The sequence below is a fragment of the Phyllobates terribilis genome, unplaced genomic scaffold (assembly GCF_046119375.1).
Source record: "Phyllobates terribilis strain yellow unplaced genomic scaffold, ASM4611937v1 Scaffold_7__3_contigs__length_470593459, whole genome shotgun sequence".
NCBI lineage: Eukaryota > Metazoa > Chordata > Amphibia > Anura > Dendrobatidae > Phyllobates > Phyllobates terribilis.
Genome location: NW_027362767.1, coordinates 295,986,078 through 296,007,111, shown reverse-complemented (window position 1 = coordinate 296,007,111; position 21,034 = coordinate 295,986,078).

The following is a 21,034-nucleotide window of genomic DNA, read 5'->3' as shown; positions in this document are numbered from 1 at the left end:
CAAACGGGAGTACAGAGACAACAAGCAGGAGTTAGGTACGAGTTCAGACTCTGCAGAAAAAGGAAGGGAACGGACATAGAGGCAAAACAGGTAAAGGATAGGAGAGAGTTCAGACTGGAACTGAGTGTACGGAGGAGACCGACACTGCAGCGGAATACAGGAGCGGGTCTGGGAATACGGCCCCCAGAGAGGCAGGACGAACAGGCAAGGAGCGTGTTCAGACAGGACAGACAAGATACAGGAGCGGGTCTAGGTAATCAGCCCCTAGAAGGCAAGAGGAACAGGCTAGGAGCGTGTTCAGACAGGTCAGACAAGATACAGGAACAGGTCTAGGTAATCGGCCCCTAGAAGGCAGGAGGAACAGGCTAGGAGCGTGTTCAGACAGGCCTGGAAATACAGCCTCCAGGATAGGCAGAAAAGAGAACACAGAACGGGACCTGGCACCTTCAGAGTGCAAGCACACACTGAAAGAAACACTATGCTCAGGCAGGAATAGATGGGAGCAGCTGAGCTATATACCAGGTGACAGACAGCAATAGGCTGAGGACGCACAAGGGGTGTGACCCACAGCAGGTACAAAAAGCAGGAAGTGATCGGGCGCCGCCCTTAAGCAGCAGAAACAGACACAAACAGACAGCATGGAGGGAAGCCAGAGAGACATTCTGGACAGGAGATCAAGTGCGCGCTCTTGCACAGTGGGAGATGGACCACTATGCAAGGACGCCGCCAGGTATGTTACAGTACCCCCCCCCTTACGCCCCCTCTTCTTCAGGCCTGCCAGAATCTTCCGCAGGGAATTCGAGGGCCAATTCTTCACTTCGAAGAGATCACTTCCCCTGTCCACCGGAAAAACTGGTCTCCTCTGGGTAGCTAGGATGCTACCTCCCATCCAGCCACCCTTAGCAACAGACGAAACGGGTGGAGTACCAGGAACAGCACACAAGGAAGTCTCTCTCCACATATTTTCAGGTGGCACCCCAGAGGGTACAGGAGACAACTGGAAGTCCTTCACCGGGTTGGAGGGGGACAGAGACTTGGGGGTAATCTCTGCTTCGAGGTACATCTTGTCAAGCTCACAGGAAGAAATAGACGGGTTATCAGGTACATAATGAGGAAAAGTCACTGTCTCTTTGTTTTCTGGTGGTACCCCGGAGGATTCAGGAAACAACTGGAGGTCCTCCGCCGGGTCAGAAGAGTGCAGAGGCTCAGAGAAAACATCTGCTTCAGAGTACACTAGGTCGGACTCACTGGACGAAGCAGGCGAGGTATCGGGTACCGAGTATAGGAAAGTCTCTGTCCATTCTCCACCAGGTGGCACCCCGAAGGGTTCTGGAGACAACTGGCGGTCCTCCGCCTGGTCAGAGGGGTGTAGAGACTCACGGGTAACCTCTGCTTCAGAGTACACTAGGTCGGACTCACTGGACGAAGCAAGCGAGGTATCAGATCCAGGATATAGGAAAGTTTCTGTCCATTTACCACCAGGTGGCGCCCCGAAGGGTTCTGGAGACAACTGGAGGTCCTCCGCCTGGTCAGAGGAGTGTAGAGACTCGGGAGTAACCACTGCTTCAGAGTACACTAGGTTGGACTCACTGGACGAAGCGAGCGAGGTATCAGGTACAGAGTATAGGAGAGTCTCTGTCCTTTCGCTACCAGGTAGCACCCCGAAGGGTTCAGGAGACAACTGGAGGTCCTCCGCCTGGTCGGAGGGGTGTAGAGACTCGGGAGTAACCTCTGCTTCGGAGTACACTAGGTTGGACTCACTGGACGAAGCGAGCGAGGTATCAGGTACAGAGTATAGGAGAGTCTCTGTCCTTTCGCTACCAGGTAGCACCCCGAAGGGTTCAGGAGACAACTGGAGGTCCTCCGCCTGGTCGGAGGGGTGTAGAGACTCGGGGGTAACTACCACTTTGGGGTACCCATTGTCAGGCTCACAGGACGAAGCGGACAAAGTATCGAGTACCGGGTGTAGAGAATTCTCTCTCCATTTGTCATCGAGTGGTATCCCGGAGGATTCAGGAGGCAACAGGGGGTCCTCCGCCAGGAAGTAGAGGTGCACAGACTCTGAGGTAACCACAGCTTTGGAGCATCCTTGGACATGCACACCGGTTAAAGTGGGTGAAGCATCTGATGCCGGGTGCAGGAAGTTCTCCTGTGTGGAGTCTGGATGGGCAGAAGTCTCTTCGGGCAGGAGAACTGGTGCACTACCCACGCACATTACCCGTTGGGGCTTCTCCGGGATACAGGGAGATGAAGCTTCAGTAGGGACTTCAAGGTTGGGGTCAGGAGGTCTCAGGGAGGACAGACCCTGGTGTGACGGCTTGCCTCTACGTCTAGCACGTCTGGACTGCCTCTTGAGGTTGGGAGAAGTATTCCGGAAAGCGTAGTCACCCTGTGAGGATTCTGGGTGGGCAGTAGTCTCATTGGGCTGGAGGACTATTGCGCTACCCACACACATTACCCATTGGGGCTGCTCCGGGATATTGGGAAGTGAAGCTTCAGCAGGAGCCTCCGGGTTAGGATCATCGAAGACCATTAGAAAGGCCACCAGGAAGGCCATTAGGTCCAGGAGGATCGGATCCTGTGTTTCATATAGGGGGTTGATCCATTCCAAGGCATCACCCGCCAGGTAAGACATAATGAATGCCACCTTAACCCGATCGGTGGGAAAACATAGAGGGTAGAACTTGAAGTGTAGCATGCATTGCTCCACAAATGCACGACTTTGTCTAGGATCCCCATAATAACGTAGCGGATCCGTGGGAACGAGAGCAGATAGATCCATCTGGACGGGTGCGTAATTCGCCTGGAACTCAGCTAAAGGAAAAAAAAAATATTTATTTATTTATTTTAATGCATGTATTCGCTGGAAAACTTCTCAGAGAGCGAAGGCCGTGGGGCTCAACGGGAACCATGGCCTGAGCATGCTGTTATGCACACGCCCGGGCTGAGCGGCGTGTGCGTGTGATTGTAGTGATTCCACTGGACCATGAACCGGAGAGTGCCTGGAGGGGCGTGACTAAGTATCTGGCCGATCCGACCAAGATGGCACGACGGCATACGACGCCAGTGCACCAGGGAGAAACCGGGCAGAGGAACCAGGTGCTACTCCAGGTCAAACTCCGGACACGGGGGTTGACCCACACAGGGATTACTGGATCAGGCTGGTTAGGCTGGCACACAGACTGGAGGGTATAGGCAGGCACGACTGGTATGCAGGCAGGCGGGTAAAGGCAAGCGCAGCTAGAGTGCAGACAGGGAGGCACTAGCAGGTAGGAACACAGGCGGGATAGGACCCAGTACACACTGGGACTCAGGAACAATACAGGTAGAGGGGTACAGGCAAGCACAGCTAGAGTGCAGACAGGGAGGCACTAGCAGGTAGGAACACAGGCGGGATAGGACCCAGTACACACTGGGACTCAGGAACAGGCAGGTTAGGCTGGCACAGACTGGTGGATATAAGCAAACACGGCAGGTATGCAGATGGGTGGATACAGGCGAGTATGCAGGCAGGGAGGTACTGGCCGAAAGGACGGGCTGGAGCACAGAAAGGTTAAGGCCCAGTACAGACTGGGTCACAGAACCGCAGATGCGGTAGACAACCACAGCAGAGAGGGAACGCCCGAAGCGGTGGGCAAGAACAGAGCAGGACGGGGCTGCAGGAGCAGCGAGCACAAGCAGGGCAGGACAGGACTGCCGGAGCAGCGGGCAGAAGCAGGGCAGGACAGGACTGCCGGAGCAGCGGGCAGAAGCAGGGCAGGACAGGACTGCCGGAGCAGCGGGCAGAAGCAGGGCAGGACAGGACTGCCGGAGCAGCGGGCAGAAGCAGGGCAGGACAGGACTGCCGGAGCAGCGGGCAGAAGCAGGGCAGGCTAGAACCGCCGGAGCGGTGAGCAAGGCAGAGCAGGGGGGACAGGGCTCTGTTCACACGGAACAGACAGGAAGAGAAAGGCAGAGCCAGACACCCACAGGGTACTTGCAGTGAAGTAGCGAGTGGACCACAAACTCACAAACGGGAGTACAGAGACAACAAGCAGGAGTTAGGTACGAGTTCAGACTCTGCAGAAAAAGGAAGGGAACGGACATAGAGGCAAAACAGGTAAAGGATAGGAGAGAGTTCAGACTGGAACTGAGTGTACGGAGGAGACCGACACTGCAGCGGAATACAGGAGCGGGTCTGGGAATACGGCCCCCAGAGAGGCAGGACGAACAGGCAAGGAGCGTGTTCAGACAGGACAGACAAGATACAGGAGCGGGTCTAGGTAATCAGCCCCTAGAAGGCAAGAGGAACAGGCTAGGAGCGTGTTCAGACAGGTCAGACAAGATACAGGAACAGGTCTAGGTAATCGGCCCCTAGAAGGCAGGAGGAACAGGCTAGGAGCGTGTTCAGACAGGCCTGGAAATACAGCCTCCAGGATAGGCAGAAAAGAGAACACAGAACGGGACCTGGCACCTTCAGAGTGCAAGCACACACTGAAAGAAACACTATGCTCAGGCAGGAATAGATGGGAGCAGCTGAGCTATATACCAGGTGACAGACAGCAATAGGCTGAGGACGCACAAGGGGTGTGACCCACAGCAGGTACAAAAAGCAGGAAGTGATCTGGCGCCGCCCTTAAGCAGCAGAAACAGACACAAACAGACAGCATGGAGGGAAGCCAGAGAGACATTCTGGACAGGAGATCAAGTGCGCGCTCTTGCACAGTGGGAGATGGACCACTATGCAAGGACGCCGCCAGGTATGTTACACTGAAGAGCTGTTCACTGGTCCATTTCCATATTTGGGCCCCTCGCCTGATACGCTTGAAGTGGTGGAAGAGGAGATCCCATGTTGCGATGCCCAAATATTTGAACAGCCACGGCCACAGGAAGTCGACGTTGGCAATCTGTCACAAGAGGTGGACGATGACGAGACACAATTGCCAGGAAGTGAGGAGGAGGATCGTGGTGAGCAAGTGGAAGAGGAGGATGTGGTGGATGATCTAGTAACTGACCCAACGTGGAAGGAGGACATGCAGAGTGAGGCCAGCAGCACACAGGGGGAGGGAGGGAGAGTACCCCAACAGGCAGGAAGAAGCAGTGTGGTGGCCGCAGACAGAAGGCAGGCAACCGTTCCCCGTAACACCAACACGAGGGACGTTGCCAGTACAAGCGGTAGGTCTTCCAGAGTCTGGAATTTTTTTAAAGACTCTGCTGATAACCCCAAAAAGGCCATATGTTCCACCTGCCATGCCAGCATCAGCAGGGGTGACAAAACTACCAGCCTGACCACCACCAGCATGATCAGGCACATGGCAGCAAAGCACCCGACTTTGTGGGGCGAAACCCAGGGTCCACGACCAGTGTCAGCGGGTGTCACCACTGCTTCTTCCACTATTGTGCATGCAATAGAACCCCCTGTTGTGTGTGCAAGGCAATCCCCTGTCCATACTGCATGTAAAGATGCCCCCTCCTCTCAGTCTTCACTTGTTATGGCAGTTTCTCAAGAAACAGCATCAACGTCCACGTCCCACCGCAGCGTTCAATTGTCCATATCCCAGACCTTTGAACGAAAGCGGAAATTCGCAGCTAACACCCCACAGGCCACAGTCCTAAATTCACACATTTCACGACTGCTTGCGTTGGAAATGCTGCCTTTTAGGCTGGTGGAGACGGAATCCTTCCGCAATCTTATGGCGGTGGCCGTCCCTCGGTACTCGGTCCCCTGCCGACACTATTTTGCCCGGTGTGCCATCCCCGCACTACACAAGCACGTGTCCCAAAGCATCTGCCATGCCCTCAACAACGCAGTTACTGGGAGAGTCCACCTGACAACGGACACGTGGCCAAGTGCTTGTGGCCAGGGACGGTACATCTCTCTGACGGCACACTGGGTAAACATAGTGGAAGCCGGGACAGAGTCGGACCTTGGGACGGAACACATCCTCCCCACACCGAGGATTGCGGGCCCTATGTCAGTCAGAGTTGCCCCCACAGTGTACAGCTCCTGCGCATCCTCCTCCTCCTCCTCATGTTCAGCCTCCATCTCAGATATCACCACATCAGTTACAAGCTGGAAGCATTGCAGTACTGCCTCCGCCAAGCGGCAACAGGCTGCGCTGAAACTCATAAGCTTAGGTGATAAACCTCACACTGCTTGTGAGTTGTGGACAGCTGTGGAAGAGCAGGCAGATCTGTGGCTGAGACCGCTGAACCTACATCCCGGCATGGTCGTGTGTGACAAAGGCCGTAACCTGGTGGCGGCTCTGAGGCGAGGTGAGATCACACACGTACCATGCCTGGCTCATGTGCTTAACCTCGTGGTTCAGCGGTTTCTTAAATCGTACCCCGAGTTGCCAGATCTGCTCGTGAAAGTACGCCGCCTGTCAGCTCATTTTCGCAAGTCGGCTACAGCTTCCGCTGCCCTTGCTGTGTTGCAGCAGCGTTTGCAGCTTCTGGCACACCGACTGGTGTGTGATGTCCCCACACGTTGGAACTCTACCCTCCACATGTTGCAAAGGATTTGAGAGCAGTTGTGGAGTACCAGCTGCAACAAGGCCGTCGATATTCAGGTCAGACTCCACACATAAGACCTCAGGAGTGGACCTGGATGTCTGACATATGTACCATCCTGACAAACTTTGAGGAGGCCACCAAGATGGTGAGTGGCGATGACGCCATCATTAGTGTCAGCATCCCACTTGTCTGTCTTTTGCAACGCTCTCTGCAGAGAATTAAAGAGGAGGCATTGCAGCCAGAGTATGATGAGATGGATCAAGAAGCCGTAGCGGGCGATTACACACAGCCCAGCCTCATCTCATCCCAACGTGCATTGGGGGACAATGAGGGAGAGGAGGAGGAGGAGGAGGAGGAAGAACAGGAGCTGCTATCATGCGTTGTAGACGGTAGTACCTGTACAAGTGTCATACCGTCGGTTCAGCGTGGGTGGCCTGAGGACAGGGGGGAGGAGGAAGAGGAGGAGGAGGAGGAGGAGAGCATGGTCAGTCGTCATCTTGGTGAGGACACGGAAATCTTGCCCGTTACCAATCTGCCACGCATGGCTGACTTTATGTTACGCTGCCTTAACCGTGATCCTCGCGTTGTCAAAATGTTGGGTGACAGTCATTACTGGTTGGTGACACTTGTAGACCCCCGCTACAAGGAGAACTTTCACTCTCTTATTCCTGAGGTGGAGAGGTCTACAAAAATGGGGCAGTACCAGAAGGCCCCTGCTGCAGAACTCTTAAAAAAATTCCCATCTGAACACGCTAGCGGCAGAGGTCACAGTTCGTTGCCCAACCAAGGCGTACAGGCGAGAGAGATGCAACTCCAATCCAGCAGAGGCAAGGGAACACTGTCAACGTTCTGGGACAGATTTCTGACACCCGCCCACCTTACAGGCCCTGAGGCGCGGGGTACTCTCACAAGGAGTGGAAAGTTTCAAAAGATGGTGAGGGAGTACCTTGCCGACCGTACCAGCGTCCTCCGTGATTCCGCTGTGCCTTTTAATTATTGGGTGTAACATACCTGGCGGCGCCCTTGCATGGTGGTCCATCTCCCACTGTGCAAGAGTGCGCACTTGATCTCCAGTCCAGAATGTCTCTCTGGCTTCCCTCCATGCTGTCTGTTTGTGTCTGTTTCTGCTGCTTAAGGGCGGCGCCCGATCACTTCCTGCTTTTTGCACCTGCTGTGGGTCACACCCCTTGTGCGTCCTCAGCCTATTGCTGTCTGTCACCTGGTATATAACCCAGCTGCTCCAATCAATCCCTGCCTGAGCATTGTGCTTCATTCAGTGTGTGCTTGCACTCTGAAGGTGACAGGTCCCGTTCTGTGTTTCTCTTGTCTGCCTATCCTGGAGGCTGTATTTCCAGGCCTGTCTGAACACGCTCCTAGCCTGTTCCCCCCGCCTTCTAGGGGCCGATTACCTAGACCCGCTCCTGTATCTTGTCTGTCCTGTCTGAACACGCTCCTTGCCTGTTCGTCCCGCCTCTCTGGGGGCCGTATTCCCAGACCCGCTCCTGTATCCCGCTGCAGTGTTGGTCTCTTCCGTACACTCAGTTCCAGTCTGAACTCTCTCCTATCCTTTACCTGTTTTGCCTCTATGTCCGTTCCTCTCCTTTTTCTGCAGAGTCTGAACTCGTACCTAACTCCTGCTTGTTGTCTCTGTACTCCCGTTTGTGAGTTTGTGGTCCACTCGCTGCTTCCCTGCGGGTGCCCTGTGGGTGTCCGGCTCTGCCTTTCCCTTCCTGTCTGTTCCGTGTGAACAGAGCCCTGTCCGTCCTGCTCTGACTCCTTGCTCACTGCTCCGGCAGCCTTGCTCCGCTCTGACCCTTTTGCTCACTGCTCCGGCAGCCTTGCTCCGCTCTGACCCTTTTGCTCACTGCTCCGGCAGTCTCGCTCCGCTCTTATCCTTTTGCTCACTGCCCCGGCAGTCTTGCTCTGACTTCTTGCTCACTGCTCCAGGTGGTCTCGTCCTGCTCTGACTCCTTGCTCACTGCTCCGGCAGTCTCGCTCAGCTCTGACCCTTTGCTCACCGCTCCTGGCGGTCTCGTCCTGCTCTGCTCTTGCTCACCGCTCCAGGCGGTCTCGTCCTGCTCTGCTCTTGCTCACCGCTCCAGGCAGTCTCGTCCTGCTCTGCTCTTGCTCACCGCTCCAGGCGGTCTCGTCCTGCTCTGCTCTTGCTCACCGCTCCAGGCGGTCTCGTCCTGCTCTGCTCTTGCTCACCGCTCCAGGCGGTCTCGTCCTGCTCTGCTCTTGCTCACCTCTCCAGGCGGTCTCGTCCTGCCCTGCTCTTGCTCACCGCTCCAGGCGGTCTCGTCCTGCCCTGCTCTTGCTCACCGCTCCAGGCGGTCTCGTCCTGCCCTGCTCTTGCTCACCGCTCCAGGCGGTCTCGTCCTGCCCTGCTCTTGCTCACTGCTCCGGGCGGTCTCGTCCTGCCCTGCTCTTGCTCACCGCTCTGGGCGGTCTCGTCCTGCCCTGCTCTCGCTCACCTCTCTGGGCGGCCTCACTCTGCTGTGTTTGTCCGCCACATCTGTGGTTCTGTTCCAGAGTCCCAGTGTGTACTGGGTCCTATCCCGCCTGTGTTCCTACCTGCTAGTGCCTTCCTGTCTGCACTCTAGCCGTGCTTGCCTGTACCGCCCTGCCTGCATACCCGCCTGCCTGCATACCAGTCGTGCCTGCCTATTCCCACCAGTCTGTGTGCCAGCCTAACCAGTCTGTTCCTGTATTCCCCTGTGTGGGTCAACAGCCGTGTCCGGCGTCTGTCCTGGAGTAGCACCTGGTCCCTCTGCTCGGTTCCTCCTTGGTGCACTGGCGTCGTATGCCGTCGTGCGACCCTGGTCGGATCGGGTGAATACCTAGTTACGCCCCTCCAGGCATTCACTCTCCGGCACGGTCCAGTGGAATCACACGCACACGCCGCTCAGCCCGGGCGTGTGCATTACATTGGGTATCCAAGCTGGACACTTGGAATGAACTCGCTCTGTACGCCTTGGAGGTCCTGGCCTGCCCTGCCGCTAGCGTGTTATCGGAGCGTGTTTTTAGTGCCGCTGGGGGAATTATAACTGATAAGCGCACTCGCCTGTCAACTGACAATGCTGACAAGCTGACCCTTATCAAAATGAACAAGGGCTGGATTGGGCCAGACTTCTCATCACCACCAAATGACAGCAGAGTAACATAAAGTCAAATCCACTGTGTCATTTCGGGAGGTGTATTCACATGCACCGCTTCACACCCACACATGGGTATACGCTTCCTCTTTTCGGCTGTTTTATCTTCTTCTCCTTATCCTCAGCCTCCACCACCACTATACCACCAGGGTGCCAGCATTGCAAGTTCCTCCGTCCTTATTTTTGGCAGCTTTTGCTTGCAAGGCATAAGCAAATATTATGGGACACCCACTCCCCAATAATGGGACTTATGTTTGTAATATGCTGTACTGCATGGCTCTTGTAAGGGGCATTGCAAGTTGCTCCGTCCTGATTTTTGGCAGCTTTTGCTTGGAAAGCATAAGCAAATACTATGGGAGACCCACTCCCCAATAATGGGACTTATGTTTGTAATATGCTGTACTGCATGGCTCTTGTAAGGGGCATTGCAAGTTGCTCCGTCCTAATTTTTGGCAGCTTTTGCTTGCAAGGCATAAGCAAATACTATGGGACACCCACTCCCCAATAATGGGACTTATGTTTGTAATATGCTGTACTGCATGGCTCTTGTAAGGGGCATTGCAAGTTTCTCCGTCCTAATTTTTGGCAGCTTTTGCTTGCAAGGCATAAGCAAATACTATGGGACACCCACTCCCCAATAATGGGACTTATGTTTGTAATATGCTGTACTGCATGGCTCTTGTAAGGGGCATTGCAAGTTGCTCCGTCCTAATTTTTGGCAGCTTTTGCTTGCAAGGCATAAGCAAATACTATGGGAGACCCACTCCCCAATAATGGGACTTATGTTTGTAATATGCTGTACTGCATGTGACGCGCCCCCTGGGCCGTGTGTACACGTGTGTGGGATACCCGGTGCCGGGTCTCTGGGGTCTGTAGTCTCCGTGGCGGTGACCCGGTCCCGTGGCTCAGGCTGGTCAAACCAGTGGCAGTCTTTCTTACTTTTTGAGGTTAATTGTCCGACTGCGCCACCCGTGGATTGCGGTCAGGGAGTACCACCGCTGCGAGGCAGACCGCTGAGGCTGGTGTTGTGTGCGCAGCAGAGAATGGGATAACTCCCCACGGGAGGAGTATAGCCTCAGGGCAGTGAGTGTGGATGATGAGGGTGATGGTGCACGAGCGCATCAGGAACGACTCAGAGTCTTTGCAGTGCAGTTCAGGGTCTTTACTGATGATTATAAGGTAGACCCTCCCGGGAGTACTGGCTAGCATAAGAGGCCTGGTCAGTCTGTGAGCAAGCAGGAGTTCCCCTGGCCAGGAGTAGTTGTAGGCCTCCCCGTCTGTCTGCACTCTTCCTGGCTACCTTGCTGTAAGCGGGTAGAAGTAGCCCACGTCCCTGAGTGTACCGTGTAGTGCTCACCCGTATGGCTGGTGACTTGGGGCCTTCTGTTAGCCTCCGCTCCACGACGGCAGTGCTGGTCCCTTGCTTGTGACTGAGCCTCCGGGCTTCTATGGCCAGAGGACCTGAAATCCCCTGCCGGCTGGTTTCTGCTGCTGGATATATAAGTCCTCACAGCCGCGGACTCCTGTGTCCGGTTCCTATTGTCTTCTGCCAGGGTGAGCTCTGCTCAGCTTCCAGCCCCTGGTCTTTAGCTCCTAGCTCCTACAGAGCTCCTTGCTGTTACTTTCCCTTGCTCTCACTCTGACTCTGACTGCTCTCTGTTCTCTGACTCACTCAACCCCGCCCAAGATCCAGTTTATAAGGGCAGAATTCTCCCCTCCCAGGACTGGGGCAGGAGGATGTTGCATGTTTAAGGGATCCTGACCAGGAAACCTCCCACTTGCTCTCTGACGTAATATCTCTATTACTGTGGTGACCAGACCCCTGGGGTGCCACACATGGCTCTTGTAAGGGGCTTTGCAGTTCCTCATAATTTTTGGAAAGCCTTCCATTCACTGCTTAGGCCAACAGTGCACAGGAGACCCAGTTGCTATAAATGGAAAAAAAGGTTTAGTTAACGCCCTCTGACCTCCATGTCATTTCCAAGAGGCATTGGAGTGCCTCAAAATTTTTGGTAGGCATTGCACTCACTGTATGCCCTATAACTGTGTAGCCGAACCGCTCCTTTTGTTACAGAAACATATCCTACAAGACATATCTGGTTGACTGGTCTGATATTGATGTGAATGGTCCCTGTTCCTCCTGCTCTTTCTCCTTTGCCACTACCTCATCCATCATTTATCACCTGAAGCTTTGTTTTAATGGGAGTCATAGAACTTGGATAGTAGCAGGAAAACATCCAGCAATCCTCGGAGGAGGTAGGATATGCGCCAAAACGCTGACCGCCTCAGGCCTAGCCGCTACTACATACATGCGCTTGCATTACAACAAAACAAAGCAGATGCTAACTTCTATCATCCTCATCATGCTCCTCACCTTGGCACTCTCAACTCCCCTGATGGAGAAGCCAGGGCCCACCGGAGGAGTCTGATAGTCCGGTGGGCTCGGCCAATGCTGCCCTAAAGCAGGCCAGGCTAAGAAAAGTGTGGGAAAGGTTACCGGGACAAATAGGGGTGGCTGGGGACTGAGTATGGACACCCGGCCACCCCCTGGAGGCTGGGGAGCAAGCGGGGACACCCGGCCACCAGGCGGCTGGGGACTGAGTATGGATACCAGACCGCCGACACAGCCATGGCGTGGTGGCCAGATTCCGCCTCCACATGCCTAAAAGGCCCAATTTAAAGTGCAAGCAAGCAAGCAGTATGGTATTGCAGCCTGGGGGTGGGTGGGTGGCAGGCTGCATACTTGCGCTTGCATTGCAAGGAATGGGAGAGGTACAATTGAACACTGCCCTGGGACAAGGACTTGAATGGGGATAGTTGCAAGTCTGCAACGACAGGTGCAAGGTGGGAGGCATCTTCGCATGTACCATGAACAGGGGTTTGGCATGCACACACTCCAGCGGAATAGGCTCTCCTTCCCACTAAATGCACTGGGGAGGGCACAGGTAATGTCTTGGTATACGCGCTTAATCTTATGTATAAGGCACACCAGGACAAATAGGGGCGGCTGGGGACTGAGTATGGATACCTTGCTGCCGAAGCAGCCATGAGGTAGTGGCCAGCTTCGGCCTCCTCCAAACTAAAAGGCCCCATTTCAAGTGCAAGCTAGCAGTATGGAATTGCAGTCTGGGGGTGGGTGGGTGGCAGGCTGCACACTTACACTTGCATTAAAAGAAAACATAGCAGATGCTAACTTCTGTCATCATCATCATGCTCCTCACCTTGGCACTCTCACCTCCACCGATGGAGAAGTCAGGGCCCACCGGAGGAGTCTGGTTCTCTGGTGGGCTCGTCCAATGCTGCCTAAAGCAGGCCGGGCTAAGAAAAGTGTGTGGGGGGATGTTCCAAGGAGAAATAGGGGCGGCTGGGGACCGTTTATGGACACCCGGCTGCCCCCAGGTGGCTGGGGACCGTGTGTGGACTCCCGGCCGCGGGGCGGCTGGGGACCGAGTATGGACACCCAGCCGCCGGGCAGCTGGGGACTGAGTATGGATTCCAGGCCGCCAACACAGCCATGACGTGGTGGCCAGATTCCGCCTCCACATGCCTAAAAGGTCCAATTTCAAGTTCAAGCAAGCAAGCAGTATGGTATTGCAGCCTGGGGGTGGGTGGGTGGCAGGCTGCATACTTGCGCTTGTATTGCAAGGAATGGGGGAGGTACAATTGAACACTGCCCTGGGACTAGAACTTGCATGGGGATAGTTGCAAGTCTGCATCTTCTGATGCGGCAAGGATCACTTATGATGGCCACACTTTTAGACAGTGACCTGGGAGTCAGAGATGCTCCCAGGGGTCTTCCCCATGCTGCTCCCATGTCTTTTCAGCACTTTATGCATGTGTCACACAGCACATGGCCAGATAAGGTTGTAAAATGTTAAAATGACATTTCCCGGTGAATGCATTTGTCATAGTTGAAAGCAATGCAAAAGTGCAAAAACGCATAAAAAATGCTACTTGTGAACATAGCCGAAGGTGTGGAGGAGTATTTTTGTTTTTGGTCATTTATTTTAACTTATACACAAGTCTCTTCCCTGGAAAGGATGTTCCTTAACATATTTCACAGGAAAAAAGTTTCACTTTCGTTTTTGAACGTTTTATTGTGAGCCCATAAAAGTGGCTTAATACCTCTGACCACGTTGTTGACAGCAGTGACCTGGGGGTCAGAAATGCTTCCTGGGGCGATCATGCTGTCCCCATGTCATTTGAGCACTGTCACTATCGTTTTGGGCACTTGTTAGGCTTTTAAAAGACTGCCAGGGGTGCCACCGCAAAAATGCTCGAGTCTCCCATAGACTAACATTGGGCTCGTTGCTCGGGTCGAGCACCCGAGTATCACGGCGAGCTCGGCCCGAGCTTCGAGCACCCGAGCATTTTAGTGCTCGCTCAACACTAATTGCTATATTTCAAAACAGGTCACAGGGAAATAAAGGGTTCTCCAGGACCTTCTTTTTTTTCCGGCTGAGCTGTGAACCGATAGAAAGTTAGTGACTTACTGCATGTCTTTTCTTTAATGCAAGAAAAAAATAAACATTAATAGATCAGCAGGGCCTCAATATCAAATAAATCCCTAAAAAATAACTTTTAATCTTATATTTAAAAGTGAAACACTCACAAAATATTTCTAAAATTAGAAGTATAGTCAATTCAGGCCATACAGGGTTACACAGCAATGGACATACAGGGTGGGCCATTTATATGGATACACCTAAATTAAATGGGAATGCTTGGTGATACCAACATCCTGTTTGTGGCACATTAGTATATGGGAGGGGGAAAACTTTTCCAGATGGGTGGTGACCACGGCGGCCATTTTGAAGTCCGCCATTTTGGATACAACTTTATTTTTTTCAATGGTAAGAGGCATAGCAACACCGCAGAAGAAATGCTAGCACAGGCTTCCAGTATCCGTTGTTTCAGATGCTGCACATCTCGTATCTTGATGGTATGGTGTGGTATATGGGGTACCAAAATAGTGGGGCCATTCTTCATTAATGGAAGCCTCAATGCCACTGGATATCTGAAATTGCTACATGATGATGTGTTGCCCTCTTTATGCACTGAAGATGGCACGTTCCCTGTGTTTTTCCAACAAGATGGTGCACCACCACATTATGGGTGTCAGGTCCAATCATTCCTACATGAACAGTTTCCTGGAAAGTGGATTGGTCGTCGTGGGCCAGTTTTATGGCCACCAAGGTCTCCCGATCTGACCCCCTTAGACTTTTATCTTTGTGGTCATGTGAAGGCAATTGTCTATGCTGTGAAGATACGAGATGTGCAGCATCTGAAACAACAGATACTGGAAGCCTGTGCTTGCATTTCTTCTGCTGTGTTGCTATCAGTGTGTCAAGAGTGGGAGAAGAGGGTTGCATTGACAATCTAACACAATGGGCAGCACTTTGATCACATTTTATAACTGGTCATAAACCTGTAAAAACTCATGAAAGAAAGAATAAAGTTACATTAAAACCAAGCACACCATTGTTTTTGTTATGAAATTGTCAATAAGTTTGACGTGTCACATGACCCTCTTCCCATTGAAAAAAATAAAGTTGGATCCAAAATGGCCGACTTCAAAATGGCCGCCATGGTCACCACCCATCTGGAAAAGTTTTCCCCCTCCCATACTAATGTGCCACAAACAGGAAATTGATATCACCAACCATATAGTGGTGGGGATTATCAAATCCCTAATGGTACCTATCAGTCTCCCCACCTGACAGTGGAGGTTGACATCCTAATAGTTGTGAATTGGCACCCCTGCTCCACGTCGGTATCCCTAAAAGCTGACATCGCAAACAGAAAAACAAAAAAGCCAACAAAACGTAGTGTGTATATAAACAAGGCCTCTGTTAGTATTATGGCCTTTAAAAAATCTTTATAAAAAACTATACTGAATACCAAAAATTAGGAGATTCTTTATCCGAAATCACACTGCCCCAGGGCACCTTGAATCACAGCAGAGAAAACAGGGCACCTATCAAACTACACCAAGCAACCCAGTAAGTGATACATCACTACAATCAGGCCCTCTGCCACTACATCATGCAGCTTTCAGATTCCCCAGTAAAAACATTCTGACAGATTCCCACAATACGGATTTAATGCGTTTCCGCTGCGCCATTTCTGCCGCGAAAACGCATTAAAAACGCATGTTAAGTTGTCTGCCATGTTTCCCAATGATAATCCGCATGTGCTGTGCACATGCTGCGGAAATTTCCGCTGCGGATTATCATTGCGTAAAAATCCGCAGCACAACCATTTCTTGTGTGTAATCGCGGTGAAATCGCCACCATTGACTTGCATTGAACCCAATAACATCTGCATGTATACATGTATGCATGCGGATGTTATGCGGTTCAAAGCGCGTATGGTACCCGGGTCTGGAGAAGAGGAGACTCTCATCCGACCCGGGTACCATTAGTAAAAAAAGAATAAAACGTAAAAAAAAGCGGTCGGCGGTCTCATGACCTGTCAGCTGACTAAATGACGTCAGCGCAGGTCCTTTCTGAACACCACGGAACGCCAAGGACAGAGGACGCCACCGGAGAAAGAGACCGGGGAACGCCGGAGAGGTAAGTAGAATGTTTTTTTTTTATTTTTTACGTTTTAATTCTTTTTTTTTTAACTATTGATGCTGCATTTAAAGCAGCATAAGTTGGTCACACACTATAAATCCATGCCGGTTGCATGGATTTATATTGTGTGACCAACTTGTCAAGCACTTTTCCAAGTGATGCTCAAAATTGCTTGGAAAAGCGCTTGAAAAAACGCATGCAGAAACGCTTGAAAAACGCTTATCCCTGGCAGAAAAAACGCATGTAAAATCTGCATGCGATTTTTCTGCCAAGGAGATACAGAAATGCTCAGGAAATTTCTGCTTTATTTCTGCATCGTGGGCACATAGCCTTAAAGGTCTGGTGACAATGTGTCTTTAAAGAGAACCTGTCAGCAGGTTTTTTGCTACCTCATCAGAGAGCAGCATAATGTAGGTAAAGAAAAGCATCACTTAGATTACTGGGTGCAGCCGTTCTCACACAATCAGAGTTTTTAGATTTAGCAGTGAAGCAGAGCTGATAAAGCTAACCCTGCCCACACCAGGCTCTGTATGTACAAAGTCCATAGACAGTGAGCTGCTTATCACAGGAGGTGGTGTGTTGAACCAAGGCTCACAGGAGCAGCTAGTCACAGCAATGATAAGCTCATGGTGCTAAAACAATTTTTGGAGCTTGAAAGGCATCCCTGAAATCTGTGTTTTAACCCCTACCTCATTCTGTCTTCAGATTACATAGCAAAAACCAGCTGACAGATTCCCTTTAAGAAGTCTCTTGGTTATTACTGGTTACAATCTGTTTTCCCTTAGTCAGGGGAAGGAGGTCACTTGGACATTACTAAGGCTGTGTTTGTGCTAAACAGCTGAAAAGGGGTTCAATACACTTCTAGGAGACCTCGGAGTGTTATGCACATATTTTCCACGCAATTACAGGCATTGCAATTTTGAGATTTGTAGAAATTTTTGTTTTTGTCTGGAATCTATCTTGATTGGAAACTTGTTAAATTTGGGTAATTTGAATTTCAAAAGCTCCACTCATCTTTGGTTATATGACTTTCGTGAAGCCTTTTTTAATTAATTTATTTTTTTAAGGCTGGGTGCCCACGTAGCGTTTTTCAAGCGTTTATGCTGCGGAATTTCCGCAGCGTAAACGCTTGTTAAACGCTAGGTAATCCGCACCCCATGGTCCCCAAGGGGATTCCGCATGTTCTATGCACATGCTGCGGATTTTTCCGCAGCGTTTATGCTGCGTACAAAAATCCGCAGCATGTCATTTAATTTTGCGGAAGCGCAGCGGAACTCCCGCCATTGACTTGCATTGAAACGCATAGAAACCGCGACTGTACATTTGTACAAGCGGCTTCTATGCGTCTCTATGTGCGGATGGTACCCAGTTCTGGAGGAGAGGAGACTCTCATCCAGACCTGGGTACCTTGTACCTGTAAAAAAAGAATAAAATAACAAATAAAGTTATATTCACCTGTCCGGCGGCTTCTCTCTGAATGCCGACATCGCTTGAGGACCTGCGGTGACGTCACAGTCATGTGACCGCAGGCCCTTCACCGCTCTGTCTCGCGATATGCCGGCAGGCGGGAACCAGACAGGAACGAGCGCTGCAGCACATACCAGGGCCTCGGGGGTGAGTATAGCTTTATTTGTTTTAATTTTTACGGTCACACTGTATAAATCCATGCCGTTTGCATGGATTTATACAGTGTGACATAGTTGTCAAGCACTTTCCAAGTGATGCTATCGCCTGGAAAGCGCTTGTCAATCTGCATGCGGAAACGCATGTGAATCCGCATGTGGATCCGCATGTATTCTGCAGGAAAAACGCATGCACAATCTGCATGCGTTTTTTCTGCCAGGGAGATGCAGAAATGCTGCAGAAATTTTCAGCTTCATTTCTGCATCGTGGGCACATAGCCTTATAATGGTTCGCCTTTTTCTGATCGCTATTGCTGATCTCCTTTTGGGTCCTTCACTTCTATGGCCTTCATCCTTGTCCCACCATCTCCTGACCATCGGACGGCCTAGGAAGCAACAGCAGTGCTGAGGAGATGCTGGGCTGAGGATGCAGGTCATAGATGTTATGTTCGTCTGGAACAGGGATCCCTACCAGAAGTTGGAACAAGGTGACGTGAATCTTTTTGCTCATCTTTACTAATCATGCTTTAAAAAAACAATTGTGCAATTCACTCCTACAAGGTGCTCGATCATAGTTTCCCAAGAACCAAAAGGGGGATTCGTCATTGAATATTCTCAACTCCAATGTGCTATTGACTCGCCCAGGGGGAATACAGGGGACTCGGTACCCGGGCCTTGACCTTCTATGGGATGTCACGGCAGTCGGCTCCCGGGCCCGTTCCCTGGGGTCACTCTTTAAAAGGGGTTTTGTTAATAGTTTTGTCTCGTGACGCCACCTCTGGTTCCCGGTAATGGGTACCGGCGCTGCTGCAGACCTCCGGGGGCGATGGAATGGCAGCTGGGATGTTTCTGTGTCACCCTGGCCTGGATGCCACAAAATGTATTAAAGCTGTGTCTGAGAGCAAGGGGGAGGTTCTCTAGTCAGGGGAACATTAGCATGCAATGCCTCCTGTCTCAGGCCAGTAGGGGGGAGCTGGCTGCCCCTATAAAAGCTGGTGCTGGGGGCAGGGTTAGAGAGAACTTGATGGCCTGTCTCAGCACTGAGACTTGTCCCAGAGCAGAGCAGGGACAGACAGTTGCACTGCACCTAAGAGGAAGTGTGGCAGGAGGAGAGCCACAAGCCAGAGACAAGAGGCGAAGAGAGCCTGTCTTGGCAGATAAAAGACTGACTTTACCAGACTTTGGTGTCTGAGGCTGGGAGGATTCTACATCCCCCAGCAGATAACCAGTTCACAGGGGACTGTATATTTCTTGGCCTAAGAAGCCTGGAGGCCCTGCCACAACCGAAGGGACCAGTAAAGCCGTACAAGGCTGGGAGCAGAAAGGAACCCACGTCGCAGGCCATACAGGCGAGAATACACGGAAAGCTTGGAAACGTGGGCTGTTACCCTATAACGAGGAGATAGCCAGAAGGAGCGCAGAAAGCACGGTAGGCCTACACCCTCACCCTGACCAGGGCCAATTTCCCCGTTGCTCTCAGACATCCAGGTCCCCTCCTAGCCGGGACTGTTTATGGGTCAGTTTACCTGTTTTAGTAAAGACCCTGGACTGCAACTTGTTGTCTATGTGCTCCTTGCTCCTCCAGCACTATCAGCACCGGGACTCTCACTACCATCACTCCCACCATCCACTACACTGCCCTGGGGCCGCACTCTTCCCGTGGGGAGTCACACCACCCCAGCTGCACACCTCATCAGCCCCAGCGGTCTGCCTTGCAGCGGCGGTACCTAATGACCGCAAATCCACGGGTGGCGTAGTCGGACATTATCAGCAGAACGTAGCAGACTACCATTGGCCTGACCACCCTGAGCCACGGAACCGGGTCGCCACTACTACCCCCATCATCTCCCTATTGCCCGGATCCGAGTGCCCCACGGCCCAGGGGGCGAGTCATTTCTGCTCCCCACAGGCGGAGCAGGCCCCCCGGGGCAGAGTTCATGGAAGGGATACAGGTGAGAGGTGGCCCGGTCGGGTCAGGGGGAATGACGGACATGCACACAGGGGATTCGCTTCAGTACCTTTACTGGTGTAACGGCAGGTATGGTCCAGGGTACCTATTAGGAGGGTGCTCTGCACGACTCTCCCCAGTGAGTGGGTAGTAGGCCTCCTGGTCCGTTTCTTCCTTTTTCTAAAGCTTCTGGCCAGCCTGGAACTAGGCCTAGCTTCTATGCTGTTTCACTCTCTCACCTGTCTGCTTGTAGTAGAACTTTTCTTTGGCTACCACTATTCCTGGACCCTGGGGCCTTCGTGGTTCCTAGTTCTGTAAAATGATGGTAGCTTCAGGTTGACCAGGGATCCAGAATCCTCCTGGTATGCCGGTTGTCCCTACTGGGTGTAGAGGACCCTGTAGGCGCGGACCCGGTGTCCGGCTTGTGTCCTGGGGTGAGCTTCAGATGCTCCTCTGTCCCCTTAACTCCTCTCTCCTTGCCTCGGCCACACTCGGGGCCCTCAACACAGCCACAGTCGTGCTGCTCCTTCACTGATCTGACGTGCCAGCACACTCTGACTACCTAACTCCACCCTCCAGTATATATATCCCTAACAGGGCTCCCTCTGGTGGTATGAGGTGGAAGGGTGGAGGTGTCTGTTATGTAATGGGGGCCTCTGGTGGAGAAGTCCGTCCATGCACCCTTTTGGGTCCTGTGGTACCTGTAGTAGCAGGGTGCCACACTATGAACAGTGTAGATGAACCAGGAATAGAGATTCTAGCTTTGGACTAACAGAACAGAGATAAAATCAGCTGAGAACCCAACACTATACAATAGCAAGCAAGCACTACTCAGTTGTCTGTATTTTCAAGGAAATATACCTTAGTGATACCTCATACTCATGGAATTTTTTATGTAAGCCTAAAAGTTAAAGTATAAGGACTTTTAGAGGTTCTGTTAGAACTCGCATGACGACTTTGTCCCAAGTAACCATCAATTATGGCTCCAATATATTCCAAAGCTAAAATATTGCTAGCATAGTGCCTCACAGTCAGTTCAAATAATTATGATATATTTTGTTGTTTAGATTCAATATTTCTTGCTTTTTGATAGATTAAGTAGTATAGAATTGCTTTCATGTGCCAGCAAACATTGGCTATGAATATTGCTAGAACGCTTGAACATTTCGATTGCATATGGAGTCTATTTGATAAAAGCAATTTGATATTATCAATGTGACATGATCTTTTGAAAAT